Source organism: Lissotriton helveticus, chromosome 2_1 (genome assembly GCF_964261635.1).
Source record: "Lissotriton helveticus chromosome 2_1, aLisHel1.1, whole genome shotgun sequence".
NCBI classification, from domain to species: Eukaryota; Metazoa; Chordata; class Amphibia; order Caudata; family Salamandridae; genus Lissotriton; species Lissotriton helveticus.
In genome coordinates, this window is record NC_136059.1 from 1,938,274,974 (window position 1) to 1,938,290,759 (window position 15,786).

Below are 15,786 nucleotides of genomic sequence, written 5' to 3' on the forward strand. Positions count from 1 at the left end.
TCAGATGAGAATGGCTGACCGTTATCAGAATATACGACTCTAGGGAGTCCATATCGAGGGAAGAATTCACGAACCAACTGCTTGGCAGTGGTCGCGGCTGTGTAATCTGGGACTGGATATGCTTCTGTCCATCTGGACAAAGCGCATACAACTACAAGGACATACTTGAAACCTCGACATCGCTCCATCTGAATATAATCCATCTGGAGGACCTCAAAAGGGTGGTCAGGAGGCTGGAACCCCCCTTGTTCCACCGGGACACTTTTACCTGGATTAAACTGACAACATATCATACAGGTACGGACTTTCTGCTTGGCTGCAGCTCGTAAATGCTTGTTGAACCAAATGTTCTGGATACTATCTAACATTGCTTTTTCTCCTAAATGTGCTGGACTATGTGCGGTATTAATGATGACTTGAACCATAGAGTCGGGGAGAAACCATGCGGTCCTACCCTTTGTTAACCATCCTTGATCTGTCTGGACCCCTCCTTGTTCAGACCACTTCTTGGTTTCATCGGGAGTAGCATGTAACTGGATATCTATGACATCTTGAGTAGGGTCCTTAACTGTCATACATGTAGTCAGATCTGGAGTGTGTGTCATGTTAACTGGACTGTCTAGAGTCTGTGCTGTAAGCTTGGCTGTGCGATCTGCTAGATCATTACCTTGAGAAATAATGTCAGTGACTTTCGTATGTGCTTTGCATTTCATGATAGCAATAGATGTCGGTAAGTGTATGGCATCTAACAGAGCTTGAATAAGGAGACCATGCTGAATCTTGGTTCCATGAGAAGTCATGAAACCTCTCTCCTGCCAGAGCACTCCAAAGTCGTGTACAACTCCAAATGCGTAACGTGAATCTGTGTAAACATTAACTTTCAGGTTCTTGGCGTGTATACAGGCTTGTGTCAGAGCAACTAGCTCTGCTGCTTGAGCGGACAGGGTATCAATACGTTGTGTCTCAATAACTTCGGTGTCAGTAGTCACTGCATACGCGGCGACTAGTTCTCCTGTACTAGTTCTCATACATGAACCATCCACATAAAGTGTCAGGTCAGGATCTGGTAACGGAATGTCTGTCAGGTCTTGTCTTGGCTTTGTCGTAATGTTGACTACTTCCACACAATCATGTGTGGCAGAATTTGAACTAGCTGATGGTAACAGTGTAGCAGGATTCAGGACGTTGCAGCGCCTAATATCTATGTGTGGTTGGAACAGTGTCAATTCATAACCTGTTAAACGTGCAATTGTCAAGTGTTGTGTTTGTGTTCGGTTTAAAAGAACTTCCACGGAGTGTGGGACTTGTACTGTCAAGGTATGTCCTAAGACTATGGAATCACTTTGTCTGATAGCTAGTGCTGTGGCTGCAACTGACTTGAGGCACGCAGGCAGAGCCTGGGCGACTGGATCTAGTGTGCTCGAAAAATAAGCACAGGGCTTGTATTGTCCTGCTTGATCTTGTGTAAGAACAGATAATGCTGTACCTTCACGTTCAGTAACGAAAAGTGTAAAAGGCTTACTGTAGTTCGGTGTAGCTAGAACTGGAGCTTGGCATAAAGCTTTCTTTAACTCGTTGAAACTAAGTGTATGTTCAGATGTCCAAGGGAGGACAGTCGATACGGCTGCCTCCTGTGTCGTTAACTGTATCAGTGGCTTGGCTAGAAATGCATACTGAGGAATCCATTGTCTGCAATAAGAAGTAAGGCCAACAAAGGCACGTACCTCCTTCTGGGTTCTGGGCTGAGGAAGACTCGCTATTAACTGGATACGGTCTGGTGTCAACTGCCTACCCCTCTTGGACAGTAAGTGTCCTAAGTAGACCACTTGCTGGACACAGAATTGAAGCTTCGAAGGGGACACCTTGTGCCCCATCTCGGCTAGGAAATACAAGACTGTAAGTGACGCTCGCTCGCAGTCACGTTCAGAACGGGCTGTGATCAATAGATCATCGACATACTGGAGCAGGGCAGTGTCAGTTGGCATGTGAATGTTGTCTAGTTGTCTCTTGAGTGCTTGACTGTAAATACTAGGGCTTTCTGTGAAACCTTGAGGAGCTCGTGTAAACATATAGCTCCTTCCATTTAAACAAAATCCGAAAAGAAACTGGCTGTCTGGATGGATGGGAACACTAAAAAATGCGTTCTTGAGGTCTATGACAGTGAAGAACGTGGCTTCGGAATCAATGGCTGTCAATAGGGAAGAGATATCTGGGACAACTGGGTACTGAGGAATAATACATTTCTTAAGTTCCCGTAAATCAATCACTAATCGATATACTGGGGGTGCATTTGGATCAGTACGTTTCATGACTGGAATGATCGGAGAGTTACATACATTGGAGTCAGTTTCTACAACTACTCCTTGAGCCATGAGCTCGTCTATAATTTTGGATAAGGCTGCTACAGCCTCAGGTGGCAATCTATACTGCCTGATTCGTGGTAACACTACACCTGGTTTGAGAGTCACACGATGGGGTGTGATTTGCATATAACCTACATCAGTTGGACCTTGCGCCCATAAATGCTGCGGAACTTTAGACAGTCTGGAATCAAAATCTCGTAATACATAGTGACCCTTAAAGTCACGTAGGAACAATCGTATTCCCTCTGGGGAACAACATATAACTGCACCTAACTCTTTCAGTGTTTTAATGCCTAATAGATTTTCTGGACATGACTTAGTAAGTAACAGATCAGTAGTGCGGGACAATGGACCTACTTCTAGAGTGACTGGCTTTGAAATCTCATTAACGATAGGCTTTCCTGAAAATCCAAGGGAAACATTTCTTGAGCCTGAGAGCGGAGCCCCTGGAACTTCGGCATGACTAATTGTGGTCCTACTTGCCCCTGTATCAATCAAAAACTTTCTGTCTTTCCCTAATACTTGACTGTGAACATAGGGACCTTCTTGATCTACAGGTATCTCGATGAGAGGCAAGCCTACCTCCCTCTCTAGGCTGTTTCATGAATATGGCTGGTACTCTGGATACTCAGACTGTGCATACTGGTACATCTGCGATGTAACATGCTGTGTTGCAGCAATAGGCTGCGGTACTGTAACTGTCTGTTGTGCATTCTGTGGCTGAGGAATCTGTGAAACTTGTTCCTGTCTAGGCGGACGTGGTCTTTCTTTAGTCTTACCAGTAGCTATGTTGTGTTTCAGAACTGCACACTCATTTATAAAATGACCTGGCTGTTTACAATAATTGCAGTTCCCTTTAACGGGAGCTGCAGGATGACTGGCTTGATTCTGACCCCTCTTCTGACTGTCTTGAGGAACAGATTGTGCAACTAGTACTTTCATTTTCGTGTCTTTCATACGTTTCCTCTCGTGTTCTTGCTCTTCCCTGATTCTATTCTGGTGGTACTGGAGCATCTGGAGCATCTGGGACGGAGTATTTGCTTGCCAGGTACTTTCGACTTTCAGAACTCGGTTTTTAATTGGTGGACTTGAATTCTCGACTAATTTGGTAACGAAAAGGTGAGGGTATGACTCACTACTTGTCTTGAGGCCACTGTTGATACTAAAGCACTTTTCAAACCTAGAATAAAAATCACTAATATCTTCATCTTGTTTCTGTTTACAGGCTGAGATTGCATCCCAGTCTTCTTTTCTCGTTGTTAATAATCTGGGTAAAACTTGAATTAATAATTCTGGTAATTCTTTACATTTCTCTCCAAGACCAGTACCTGGTACTCGTATCTTATCTTCAGCTTCTAGGACTGCCCAATCGATCTTTTTCTCTCCCACCTCCCATTCTTTTTCCTTTAGCTTTTCATACACCCCTGCGGGTAGCAGAACCTTTAACATTTTAATGATATCTGGGTAAGTGTATTCTCCCATACGGAGCATGTCTTTTAATTCTCTATGGAACCCTGCTGGATCTTTGTCATGACAGGGAATTAATTTCTTCATTTCGAGGAGTTCCATCTTTGTGATCGGAGTGTATACAAACACTCGCTGCATTTCGCCACCCGCTCCTCTGACTGGGTGGACTTCTCGTAACGGATTCTGTCTGTCTATGTAGAATGATTTACTTTCTGGGGGTGAGACATGGACAAAATGCGGGTTCAAGAATGTTCTATATTTGTGGCGTTGTTCTAGAATGACACTAATTAAATCGGTACCTAGACCTCTCCATCTGTACTGGAGTAACTCGTTCAGGATATCATGTAACGGGCCTGGATCAGAATGTTGACCCTCATACAGAGTAATGAGGTGCTGAATCATATACATACCCACCAGTCGCTGCTCGGCTGGGGGCATTTTCAGAAACATTTGTGCCACTATTTCGTCCGGAAAAGTGGTAGGATCAGTAATCCATCGGACTGCTGACCGAACTATTTCTTGTTCATGCATGGTACTTAACTCACTATAACCGATTCGTGATTTCAGAATGTGATCGGTAGCTTGAAATACTTGTTCTAGGGAACCTTGTTCTGGTGCTGAATGATGGAAAGTTGACTTGTGTTCTAGACGTAAATGGCGATCTGGAAATCTAGGTTTTCCTACATACGCTATTCTGGCAGTATTCTCATCGTCTTCCTCTTCAGGATCAGAGGTACTTTCTTTCTCGCTTACTTGTGCTGCTTTACGCTGTTCGTGTATCTTTATTATTTCTCTACGGATTTTCTTGTACATACTTTCCATGGCACCAATGGTATTGTGCTTTCCTTCGGCTATATTATCACTCCACTTTGTTAGAGTTTTCATTTCTTCCGGGTCTTTAGACGGGTAATCCTGTTCTCTTATTAGACAGTTAATTAAGAACTTTAATATCATGCGCTGAATCTCGGCTTTCCTTTGAGACATGGCATCACTAATACTTTGTGGGTCATCCCCTGTACGGATGAAACGATATATCCTGTCTAGATCTTCTTTCATATTCGGCAAGGTGACTAGATACTCGGTCACTCTCCTTACGCGTACGGAATATAAAACCATATTAAACTCGCCTGGAACTGGGTCATAGACACATTCGCCAAGGGTTTGCCTGATTTCTGCAACAGACTTATTACTCTTGGGAGTACGCTGTGATGCTTGAGCATGTAATTCGAGTGCTGATAAACGTTTGTATGGCGGAGGGGTTTGAGGAAGACCTCCTCCTGCGGCCCCTAAACTAGAATCATCAACTGATGCTTTTCGTCCTGGCAGGGTCGGTAATTGTAACGTGGGCTGGACTTGTATGGCGGGCTGACCCGGGGGGGCTGTTAAGGGCACCCCGGTGTCTGGAGGAGCAAGAATTACCTGATTTACAGGGACTGGCGGAGCGCGAACAGGATTTGCATATTCGGGGACTGTGTCGTCCAGATAGGACGAAATAAAAATATCAGCTGCGGTCGGTTTGTGACGTAGCTTGGTCGGAACTAATGGTGGCGGGAAATTACTGGATGCCTCTGGGGTCGCTTTTGGCAAGCCCTCAGCAAGAAGAGGATACATACCCTTAATGAGGGCATTCCTCTGTCTGTCTGATTGCTCAGTTCTAACTCGTTCACCTATCTCGATTAATTCTCTTTCTTGGGCTCGTTCTTGGGATTCTCTACTTAGTTCTGACTTTCTGATTTCTCTTTCGGTTCTTTTATGAGCTTCTTTGCGCCATAACTCGATGGCATCTTTCTGTGATTGTCTGGCTTTCTTTTTCCATAATGCCTCCTCTACTCGCATGATGCATTCGGCATCCCATGTACCCGATACGGGCCATCTATACTTTTCTTCTAACTGTTTGGTATACTCTACCCATAAATCTAGATACAATATGGCACTTATGCCATGTTTCTGATACATAGAGTGACCTGGACTGTCCCTGGGCGGGACGGGAACTGCTGCTTCCAGCAGACCCTTTCTAGTCTTTAACTGACGTAACTTGGAAAATATAGGCATGACTGAACTGTAATCTAGACACAATACAATACACAATAAACACGATACTTATTTCCCATTCATACCACGACATTAGAATACATGAAAAACATTTAAAATAACAGTTCGGACAGAATACTACCTGGAAATACTTGAAATTTCTCGAGAACAGAACTGACTAGAACAGAAACTAGATGCACTGCTGAAACAGCACGAAACTTACCGGTCTCTTTAAAGAGACACGTCAGGACCCGCATCCACCGAAGTGGACACTTCGTTTGTGGGACTGTGTACCACCAACCCACAGACCAGAGTCAATCAAATTGACCCTGTCTAGATACCACCCCAGTAACGGTACTCACCGGGCAGCAAGAACGGAAGGCCTCGGACTGGACTGGACTGCTACGATGATGACGACGAACTTCGGACTTCGGACTTCAGTTACGGGTGGACCTCCGGATACCTCGGACCTTGGACTCTTGGCTTGGGCTCTGGTCGGGACTCGCCGCGTTCCTCCACCGTCTCGTCTGGATGCTGGACCGCCTCCTCCGTCTCCTCCGTGGGCCTGAGGGATACTTGAGCAGAAATATCTGCCACTGCGCAGAAGAGTTCCGTCACGACTGCAGAGGGTCAGGGGGTCGGCGTGGCTTCACCGACGCGTGGGGAAAGGGCAAGTCCCTATTCGGGCGCCATTATGTGGTATATAAATAAATAATACCGGATCTATTTTTGAATGAATGAATGAATAACAGATAGCTCAATAAATAAGAGTCAAGATTCGAGGTAGTAGGAGTTTTGCAGGTTTTAATACAGCATAAGGACAGGAACAGGACAACCTGCATAGGAATAGGATGACAGGGCCCAGCAGCTGCTGGGGCTGGGTCTGGGATGAGCGCGCTGGCTTTTAATAACAATACATGAGCATATATACATAGCGCAAACACATAGCATTACATTGCAGTAGGCGTAGCAGTGGGTGGAGCAGAAGGCGTGACGCGTAGCAGTCGCGAAAGATAAGAGTAAAAAGAAGGTGTAACTCAGACATGTGATGCAAACGTAACAGAATATGTCATGAATGGGCGGAAACATAGGAGGGGGCTACCTAAGGAGCCGGGACCTCTAACCTGGTGGTGCGCGCAAACTGGTAATGACGTGTTACGAGGAGAAGCTGGGGGCTATGAACTCTGTGCTAGGAGCAGAGACTAAAGTCTGGAGGGTCGGAGCGACATGTACCTAAACCCTATCTAGTATCTGATGTTTAGGGAACATGTTGATATAAACTAGAAGTCATGAGGGGAAAAGCTAATTGACTCTAAGACTAGAGCATGCATTTATTCTACATGTAGTGCGTGATGAAGAATATTAAATGACCATTAAATACAGTATTTCTCTTAACATGGAGCCGTATAGGCTAGACAATGACGGAAACTATTGATGCAGTTCAGTAGCTTAGGAATGCAGAGAAGGAGGACTAAACTGATAACTGGAATCATAACATAGTCTTGGCAGACTCAGAGGCAGAGCCAGGCTGCACCGGGCACTGCGAGGCAGGAAGTAAGTGAAAGGTCGAGGATACAGGTGGGGGCTGAATCGCTCCTCAGCAAGGGTTCAGGAGACAGGAGCTGAATCTGATGTCCGGGCCCTGTTGAGGCCTGGAAACGGGGACTTTATAATGAAATAACGTGCACACTGAGAAACGTGGCAACGTAGCTTTACATAGGCCTGGTATTCATATTACTCATGAGGACTGGGAAATGACATACCAGAGGTGGACACAACTATAATTGCGTCTTGAATCGGACATGGGGAATAACATATGCATATTGATCATGCACACATAACATATGATGGATGACACGTAGGGACACAGAACATGGCAAAATTTACTTTTCCACAGGTCACTGCAAAATATGCCAAAAGTGTTTAGCTTTGCTTATATTTACCAGTTTTTTTTCCAAATTTTAATGTGAAAATCTCGAAAAAGATTGACCATGTCTTTAAAAATTCCAACTTTGATCCACCCAACCCCCTGATACAACTGATGACTGTAATATACGATTTCGCTTTTACAATGGCCAACTAACATAATAGGAATAACAAAAAATATAGGTCTGCCTCCCTAAGTTCACTGTGATTGGGAAGATATAATGGGTTTGTCACTATTCAATAGCAAGATGACTGAGCGAGTTAAGCACCAAAGGCCAGATATACAAAACATTTGTATAGTAGCAAATAGTCTAATTCACAGTTTGCGTGCACAAAAATGTCTTTTTTACGTGTACTAATCCCATCATAGGAATCAGTAAAGCCCTTTGCCCTTTGTGAAAGTAAAAGAAAGTTTTGGGTCGACCACTGTCGACCCTCAAAGAAAATTTCCAAAAAAAAGGAAACCATTTCTTTTTAAACAAAGCCCCTTTATTTTTAGGCAAAATGTACTACACTTATTAAAAAATAAACTTTACTTAATTGAAAAGTGATCACAGACTTCTGCTGACCCTAACAGGCCACCATTACTATGGGAGTGTGTAACAATTTATGACCTACCTCATTAATATTCATGAGGTAGGTCAGATTGCAACCACTCCAAATTTGAATTTAGCAAATCTACCTATTAATTCACAGGTTGATTTGTTAAATTTTTAACTGGTTGGAAAAATAATTGGCACAAATTATTATAAGAGTTTTTTGCGACAAGTAATTAGTACATTGGGCCCCAAATTATGACATTTGTGTGTCATTGCAAGTAAAGCTCGAATCCCGGCAAAGCCGACCCAGGCTTTCATCCTTCTGAGGAGACATTTCTCCCCATTATGACCCACCTGGGAGGCATAGCCTTTTGACGCATTCCCAGGTCTCCCACTATGGTAAATTTGGGAATTGGCCAAAATGCATGGGTGGTTGAATGAGAACACCCACACTTCACCCATGGAACGCCTCCTGAGACACAGTAACACAATGCAGATTTATCAAGTCACTCAGGCCCACACAAAATGGCCTTGCATGGCTTGATAAATCTAACTTTGTAGTTGCGTCGCCCCCTTGCAACTCATTGATAAATATGCCCCATGGTATTCAACACGCACAAATCATACAGAGTAAAACTGGAGAGTATTATTCCAGAAAGAGTTGGTAACTTTGATTATCAGGTTGTTAGAATTTCAGCAAATAAGTCCAGGTCCCAGCATATTATTAAAAGTGGCCTGGTAGTACAGCACAGGGTGGCTGCTGTACTAAAATGCATTAGGCTACTACATTCAGATCAGCGACCCCGGTCTTACAATTATACAGGCTCAGGGCTCAAGCTGCCGTACTTTAGTATGCTGAGATTTGGGGGACCAAAATGTTAATATTTTGGCCATCAAGCAGAATAATTTTGTAAAAACTCTTCTTCAAACACCTTCTAGTGCTCTTCTACTCGCCCTTTACTTAGATTTGGATTGATAGAGAATATATATTATAGCACACCTAAGACCTCTAGTGCATTGGGTGAGAATATGGCACTCTGAAGAGCTAGAATCATACAGAAATGGGTAAATGGAGATTTTTGAAACTGGATAAATCAAAACCAATATCATGGCTGAGCTATATTAAAAATTGGCTTGATGACCTAAGCTTACACTCATCTTGTGATAATCCTAAAGGTTTCAATGGCAGCTCATTTAATCTCCTGGGAAATAAATAGTGACATTTTATAGAAGCGAAATTACTTGCGAGTTCCATGGGAGTTTCTCTCCCAAAGTTGAACCCTTTATGGATGATATAGTCCCACAATATGCTAAAACTTTACACATCTAGTTCAGGCTGAGGATTTCACCCTTCAACAGTTTTGTACTGAAATGGAATACTGGCACCAATGACTCCCCTGCTGTCCATTTTGCATAGGTTTGCCTGAAACAGAGGAGCATATTCCGTTTGTCTGCTCTATTTAGCTAGGGGTTAGAAGAAAATGGATTTGACCAATAGGCCTGATTTTGGTTGTGAGGCACTACCAAGATGCACTAAGTATTTTTAAGGTGGGCACTCAAAGCTATTTTGTTTTTGGATTAAGTAGATTCCTATATGCGGCTTATGCCTGAGGAAATGTAACATGGACTTAATGATGTGATTGGATGTCTGGCGTGGAGCAGTCTTACAACGAAGTTTTAATATCTTTGTATATGGTCATGTGCTTTTAAGGATTTGTAACTGTAACTTGTTTATTGTGAATTGTGTGTTTTACGGGGAGTTCAGCCAAAATAACCTACTTAAATGAACACGTGTCACATTGCAGAAAAGTGCATGTTTATTTGTTGCGCACAACCAATACTCGTTCATGTGTCTTATTTAATGTTAAAATTCAGCTTCAAACCAATGGTCTCTGTACTTGTGTGCAAATGTAACTTATTTTGGCTACCTTGGGAAGGGATGTACTTGTATTGCAACAGTGAAAGGCTATGAGCTAAACTTTATTGCTATGAATGTGCAAAAGTAATTCTTGCTATGTTATTTCATATTGTGGGAATTTATGAAGCACACTATCATACGTATACACCATACTACATCCATGTCTAAACCTTGACTGAAAAGCATCTAAGAGACCATTAGCCTTGATATGTTGAGTGATTTGTGGGACACCTCAGCTATCAGCACCTTAGAAAGAAAGGGTAGACCTGAAACAAGTAGAAAATTATTGAGACTCTGTTGAAAATTAGTACGTTTTGGTGAACATTATCTGCGCCATCTTGCCTCTTCCCCTGATGCCACACTTTTGTCGTGCGCGCCCGCCATTTTTTAGATGCCCCGATCAGAGCGAACCCTTTTGCATGCTGCTGGCCCCTGACATAGCCCTTCGCCTTCACTAAGCCTGCACGCTGACCACCCCCTGCTTGCACCTGCCTTGAGTCATAAACCCCTCTTCGGCGCTGCTCTGCCCCAGGCCCTCATCCTGTTCCCAGCGCGACACCTCCCTGCTTCCCTTTCATGATCTCCGGCCCTTAGATGCAAACCCCTTTTTCCCTGTGTGCCCGTTTTGTCTTCCCCGTTCCCAGGCCGACACCCAGCTCTGCCGATACCATCCCTTGCCCCTCCCCGTACAATAGAAAGCTTCCCCCATCAAAGGATCCCCGGGTTGATCAAAGCCCCCACTCCATGAGATCCGATCAAACCCCCACATTCCGTGAATCGGCGGAATATCCAGCTGCGTGATACTCATCACCTGTTGTGACTAGGGTGGGGACTTCGACTGTAAATGTGTGTGGGAACGGGCTCAAAGGGAGTTCCGGGAATGTCTTTTTCATACATCAAAGCTTTAACATGAATGTGTAATGTACAATAAAGTCATAAACTTGTGTATAAGAGGCCAGGCCTCAGGGATGCAGTTAGAGCACCTCAGAACGATACCTTCTGTCCGTTTCGTTGTGTTCTCCTCCGGAGAGAATAAAAAACCTTGTTTCCTGCTTTCCAGTCTCCAGCGCCTGCCTCTTCATTGATTAAATAACTAGAGGGTCACAGAGGCAATACCGCCGGGCAAATATCGATTGCCCCCGACCCGCCTCAGGTTTTTACAATTGGCGTCCCAAGCGTGGGGCCCATCAGCGACTCGTGGATCCAGTGGGAGAGGTCCCGACGACAGAGTGAACGACTGCAACGATCGGGAGAGCTCTTGCCCAATAGACCCTCGTCTGGCAGCCGATCATCCGAACTTCACTAGTTCCGAACAGACCTCTCTCGAGTGATCTACGGTCCTGACTGGGGACCATCAGGAGTGCCGTGAGAAATACGAGAAAAAGAGGACGATCGGGCGCTGGATTCGGAAGACAAGAAACTGTCCACATGGTCCGGGTAAGGTCGTGTAATCACGACAAGTTGCGAAATAATTGCTTGATTGCTTGATTGTTTAAAAAATACTAGTATTGCTTCTTTTTTATTTATTTGGAGATTCACTGTCTGCAAACGGAGAAACAACGGGCTCTCTCTTTGCAAACAGTGGAGGATAGGTAGGGCAGCAGCCGTGCTTATTTTTTCTCCCCCACTCAATAATCACTTGAAACTGAACTGTTGTTCGCAAACTATTGTTTCCTGGAGATTCCCTGTCTGCAAACAGGGAAGAGACCACCCTTTTTGCAGATAGTGAAAAGGGTAGGTAACGCAGATCTTTGCGGACCTACTTATTCTCCCCATTGTTATTTATTGGTCTTTTTGTTATTTTGATCCATGAGGTATTCACTGCCTGCAAACAACGTAGAATAGAAATATTCTGTCCAGTCTTTGCACCTAGTGATAAGATAGGCAGTGCTGACTTTTTAGTCCCTCGTTACGAGCCGTCATGTCTGTCTTCTCCCCACTGATTAATAGCCTGTTTAGCCCGGACCGAGTATTAGAGGTGGACCATATAGCTCCACTAGAAGGCACCCCTAATAAGGACATGTTCATAAACTATGGATTAGTCACCATAGCCTATAATAAATTGTGGCACAGGTATACCGAAGATAGTCAAGACAAACAGTGGCCACTGGCAGGATCCTTTGACCTTGACAAAATAGAAACGTTAGAAATAGCCCTTCGAAATAATAAAACAACGCCGATTATGCTCGACAGTCTCGGTATGTGGCGCAGAGAGGCTATGCAACGACAGAGAAAAGACGAGGACAAACCAAGTAGAGAAATATACCGACAGGACAACCCCAGGACACCGCTACCCACAACTTATCCCCCGACACTATGCAAAAGACGACCAGACTTAGGGCAAAACCAATGCGCTTTTTGTAGGTATGTCGGACACTGGAAAGCCCAATGCCCGACTCTACTGAGCGTGAGTAAAGGCAAAGGGCCGACAAGAACGACAGACCGGCAGTACGAGAAAAAGCGCGAGACAAAGAAGAACCCGACTTACATAGACAGACCAGACAGAACCACCACGTTTGATTATGCCCGATGGCACAGATTTCGCCAGGACAATTTCAGCGGCATGCTCAAGTTCTCCTAGGTCGGGCAACGTCAAGACGGGAACCCAGCCTCGTTTCAAATTCACAGACGGAAAGAGATAATTATGACCAATAACTGTTTTATATTCGTCTTGGGTCTTTGTATGTCGTACTTGTACTGTCCCCCCCCCCCCCCGTCTGAGTTTGTGTGTATGTAATGTACAAATCTGCGTCACCCCTCTACACGTGTTTCCGTGTTACTCAACCTCTGTTAGCAGAAACTTAGCATAAAAACAACCTGAATAGAAAGAAATGGTAAAACAAAATCCGTAGACCATTAATGAACTTGAACTTTTAATTTAACACAACAAACAAGGAATAATAACGGTAAACTGTAGAAAATGAAAGTCAAACAGAACATTCGCCTCCCCCCCCCCCCTCATTCTGGAACCTTCCAAAGTAGGGCAGGGTTACGGCTACGCCCAACCAACGGCAACCCATATAAGGCGGGCCCGGCCGCCAACTCTTGGTCAGGAAATCTTAACGTATGGGGGAGCCGGAGGAGAGGCAGGAGCCAGCAGCCGGGGCAGTTGTAGGTAGTCCCGCCACATGTCTCCTCGGCCAGCCGCAACGGGCCTGGATAGACTTAAGCAGTCCCGCCACATGTCCAGAGAAGAACGAGGCACCTCTTCCTTTTCTCTTCCGTCACAGCCGCAGCAGCCCTGGACGGCGGGATGTCCTGCACGTACCTCCACAACAATTTGTCCAAGTTGGGCTGGGAGGGAGAGGCGACGCGGACGAGCCTCTCCCACCTCCACCGATAGGAGGTTTCCCAGCCCCCGGCCCGACGCCGAACACCCCCAGTCAGGCGATGGTGCCAATACTTCCACAGCACCGAACACACCATGGTGGCACCCCAGTACTTGCGCAGCACCGAACGTGCAATGGTGGCCATACTCCCACAGCACCGAGCACAGGTCTTGGGGAACACCGGATGTGGAGAAACCTTCATGCGGGGCGATGAAAAGGAGCGGCCTGGAGTGCACCGGGAGAAGGAGACGATGCGAACCAGTCTCCCTCGCCCCCCAGGTGGGGGCATCACAGCTGCACCCCAGCCGAACGTCCCGCTTTCACAAAACAGAGACCTCTTCCTTCCACTCCGAAGGATCTCTCCCACTCTTGCAAGCTCGACGAGAGTGGCCCCTGTAGGGCCTCAAAATGGCGTCTGGGTCCGCTGGAAGGCGGGCCCCGGCCACTAGAGTAACTTTGACCAGCAATATAACTCGAACATTTGCCCCTTGGAGCACGAGCCCCCATCTCCGACAGCATCTCCGCAGCCTTAAAGATCCTACAAAGGTCCCCGGCGGAACCTTCGGCCTTTGCAGGCTTCCGGTAAGGGACGGCTGCCTTGATCGCCAACGAAACAAACATGACATTGCCACTCCTTCTGTTAGCATGAATTCTAGAACTGCCGAAAAGGACTCTGGTCCAAACTGCCAGTAATGGGAAACATTTCCCCCCTGATGCTGCTTCCGGACTGAGCCGGCCCCGCCCAAAATGGCGCTGGTATCAATCGGAACTTACGAACACCTCGTGGTGTTCCTTCGCACTAATATAAACTTGATGTTCTAAGATTTTATATGATCCTTTGTACACTTGGCTAGAAAAGACAAGGAGAACTCGCTCGACGAACAGTACGAAAGGATCCCCGTTACAAATGTTGATTACAAATGTACAATGTATTATATTTTTATAACTGATGTAAACCTCATTTACGACGCTCACGTACGGTATGCATATAGGAAATCTGATTACCACTATTATGATTATGCTTCTAAATTATGAAAATAAATGCCCCCGAACCCCCAGCCAATTAATAGACGTTTTAGTCTCTTACAAATGAATGAGTAAAACTTTCCGATGTTTTTTTGCTGCAAACGACACCCCCCCACTGTACGCACTTTAGCCATTGCCACGACCGGCCAAATACGACCGCACCCTCATAATCCTCATGCTGAAATGATTTTGCAAAATAAAGTTTTTGAAACTATGGACGGGTATTGCATGCTTTATTTTAAAAATATGGGGTCGGTGGGAAAGTTCTTTTCTGTGCACCCTACTCTGCTCTCTCTTTAAGGTTAAAAGAAGATGGTTGCCCAGCCCTGGGGGACGGATCGGATCGACAACACGACACTCCGCCTTCAAAGTACGCGACTGACCCATGAACTCTCGCGTAGGGGAAGACCTTGACTTCCAAGGATGGGTAAAACGAACGGTGTAAATGAAGGAATGTAAAGGGAGGGTGAAATGAAATAATGTAAATGTTATAAAGTACAACGTTCCAAAGTACCAGGGAACGGAGCTGACCCATGAACCGAAGAACCTTAGAACGCCACAGCGTTGAAAGAGGTTTAAGGATCCCGATAGTGAGATACATCCTTTGACTAGATACCTCGCACTAGGCACCTCTGGTTTCCTTTTTTACGTTTCCCCGCCCACGACCTATATGGACACACTACCCCCCCCGACTCCAGAAACCATATCCCCGGGGACCCTGCCCCGAGGAGGAAAGACGAGTAAGAGGTAAGTAAAGGACTTATGAATCCATGTATTTGAATGTGCGCGAACGCTGTCTCCCCCACCCCCTTTTTTCCTCCCTCTGCAGGTTACATCAGAAATTACAGCCGAGGTGTGGCGAAGATCCGAAGCCTTGCCATGTCTAATACACGAAGCGGACTAGCGCCGCAAGGTGGTGTCTAAGCACGCCTGCAAACTACTCACGTATCGAACAAACCCGAAAAATTAGCACAACCTGATAAAAAGTGATCACCCTTAAACCAGACTGGACGAATGAACCCATGTCACGTATGATGCGAAACTATGAGGGAATGTGTGTGTGTGACTGAGGCGTCGACCCAACTGGTCGAAGGACCGAGAATGCGAGAAGTGCGACAACTTGGTACCTCCTTTCTTCTTTCCTTTTTCTCAAAGCACGTCCCCTCTACCCTGTCTAATGCTCAAAC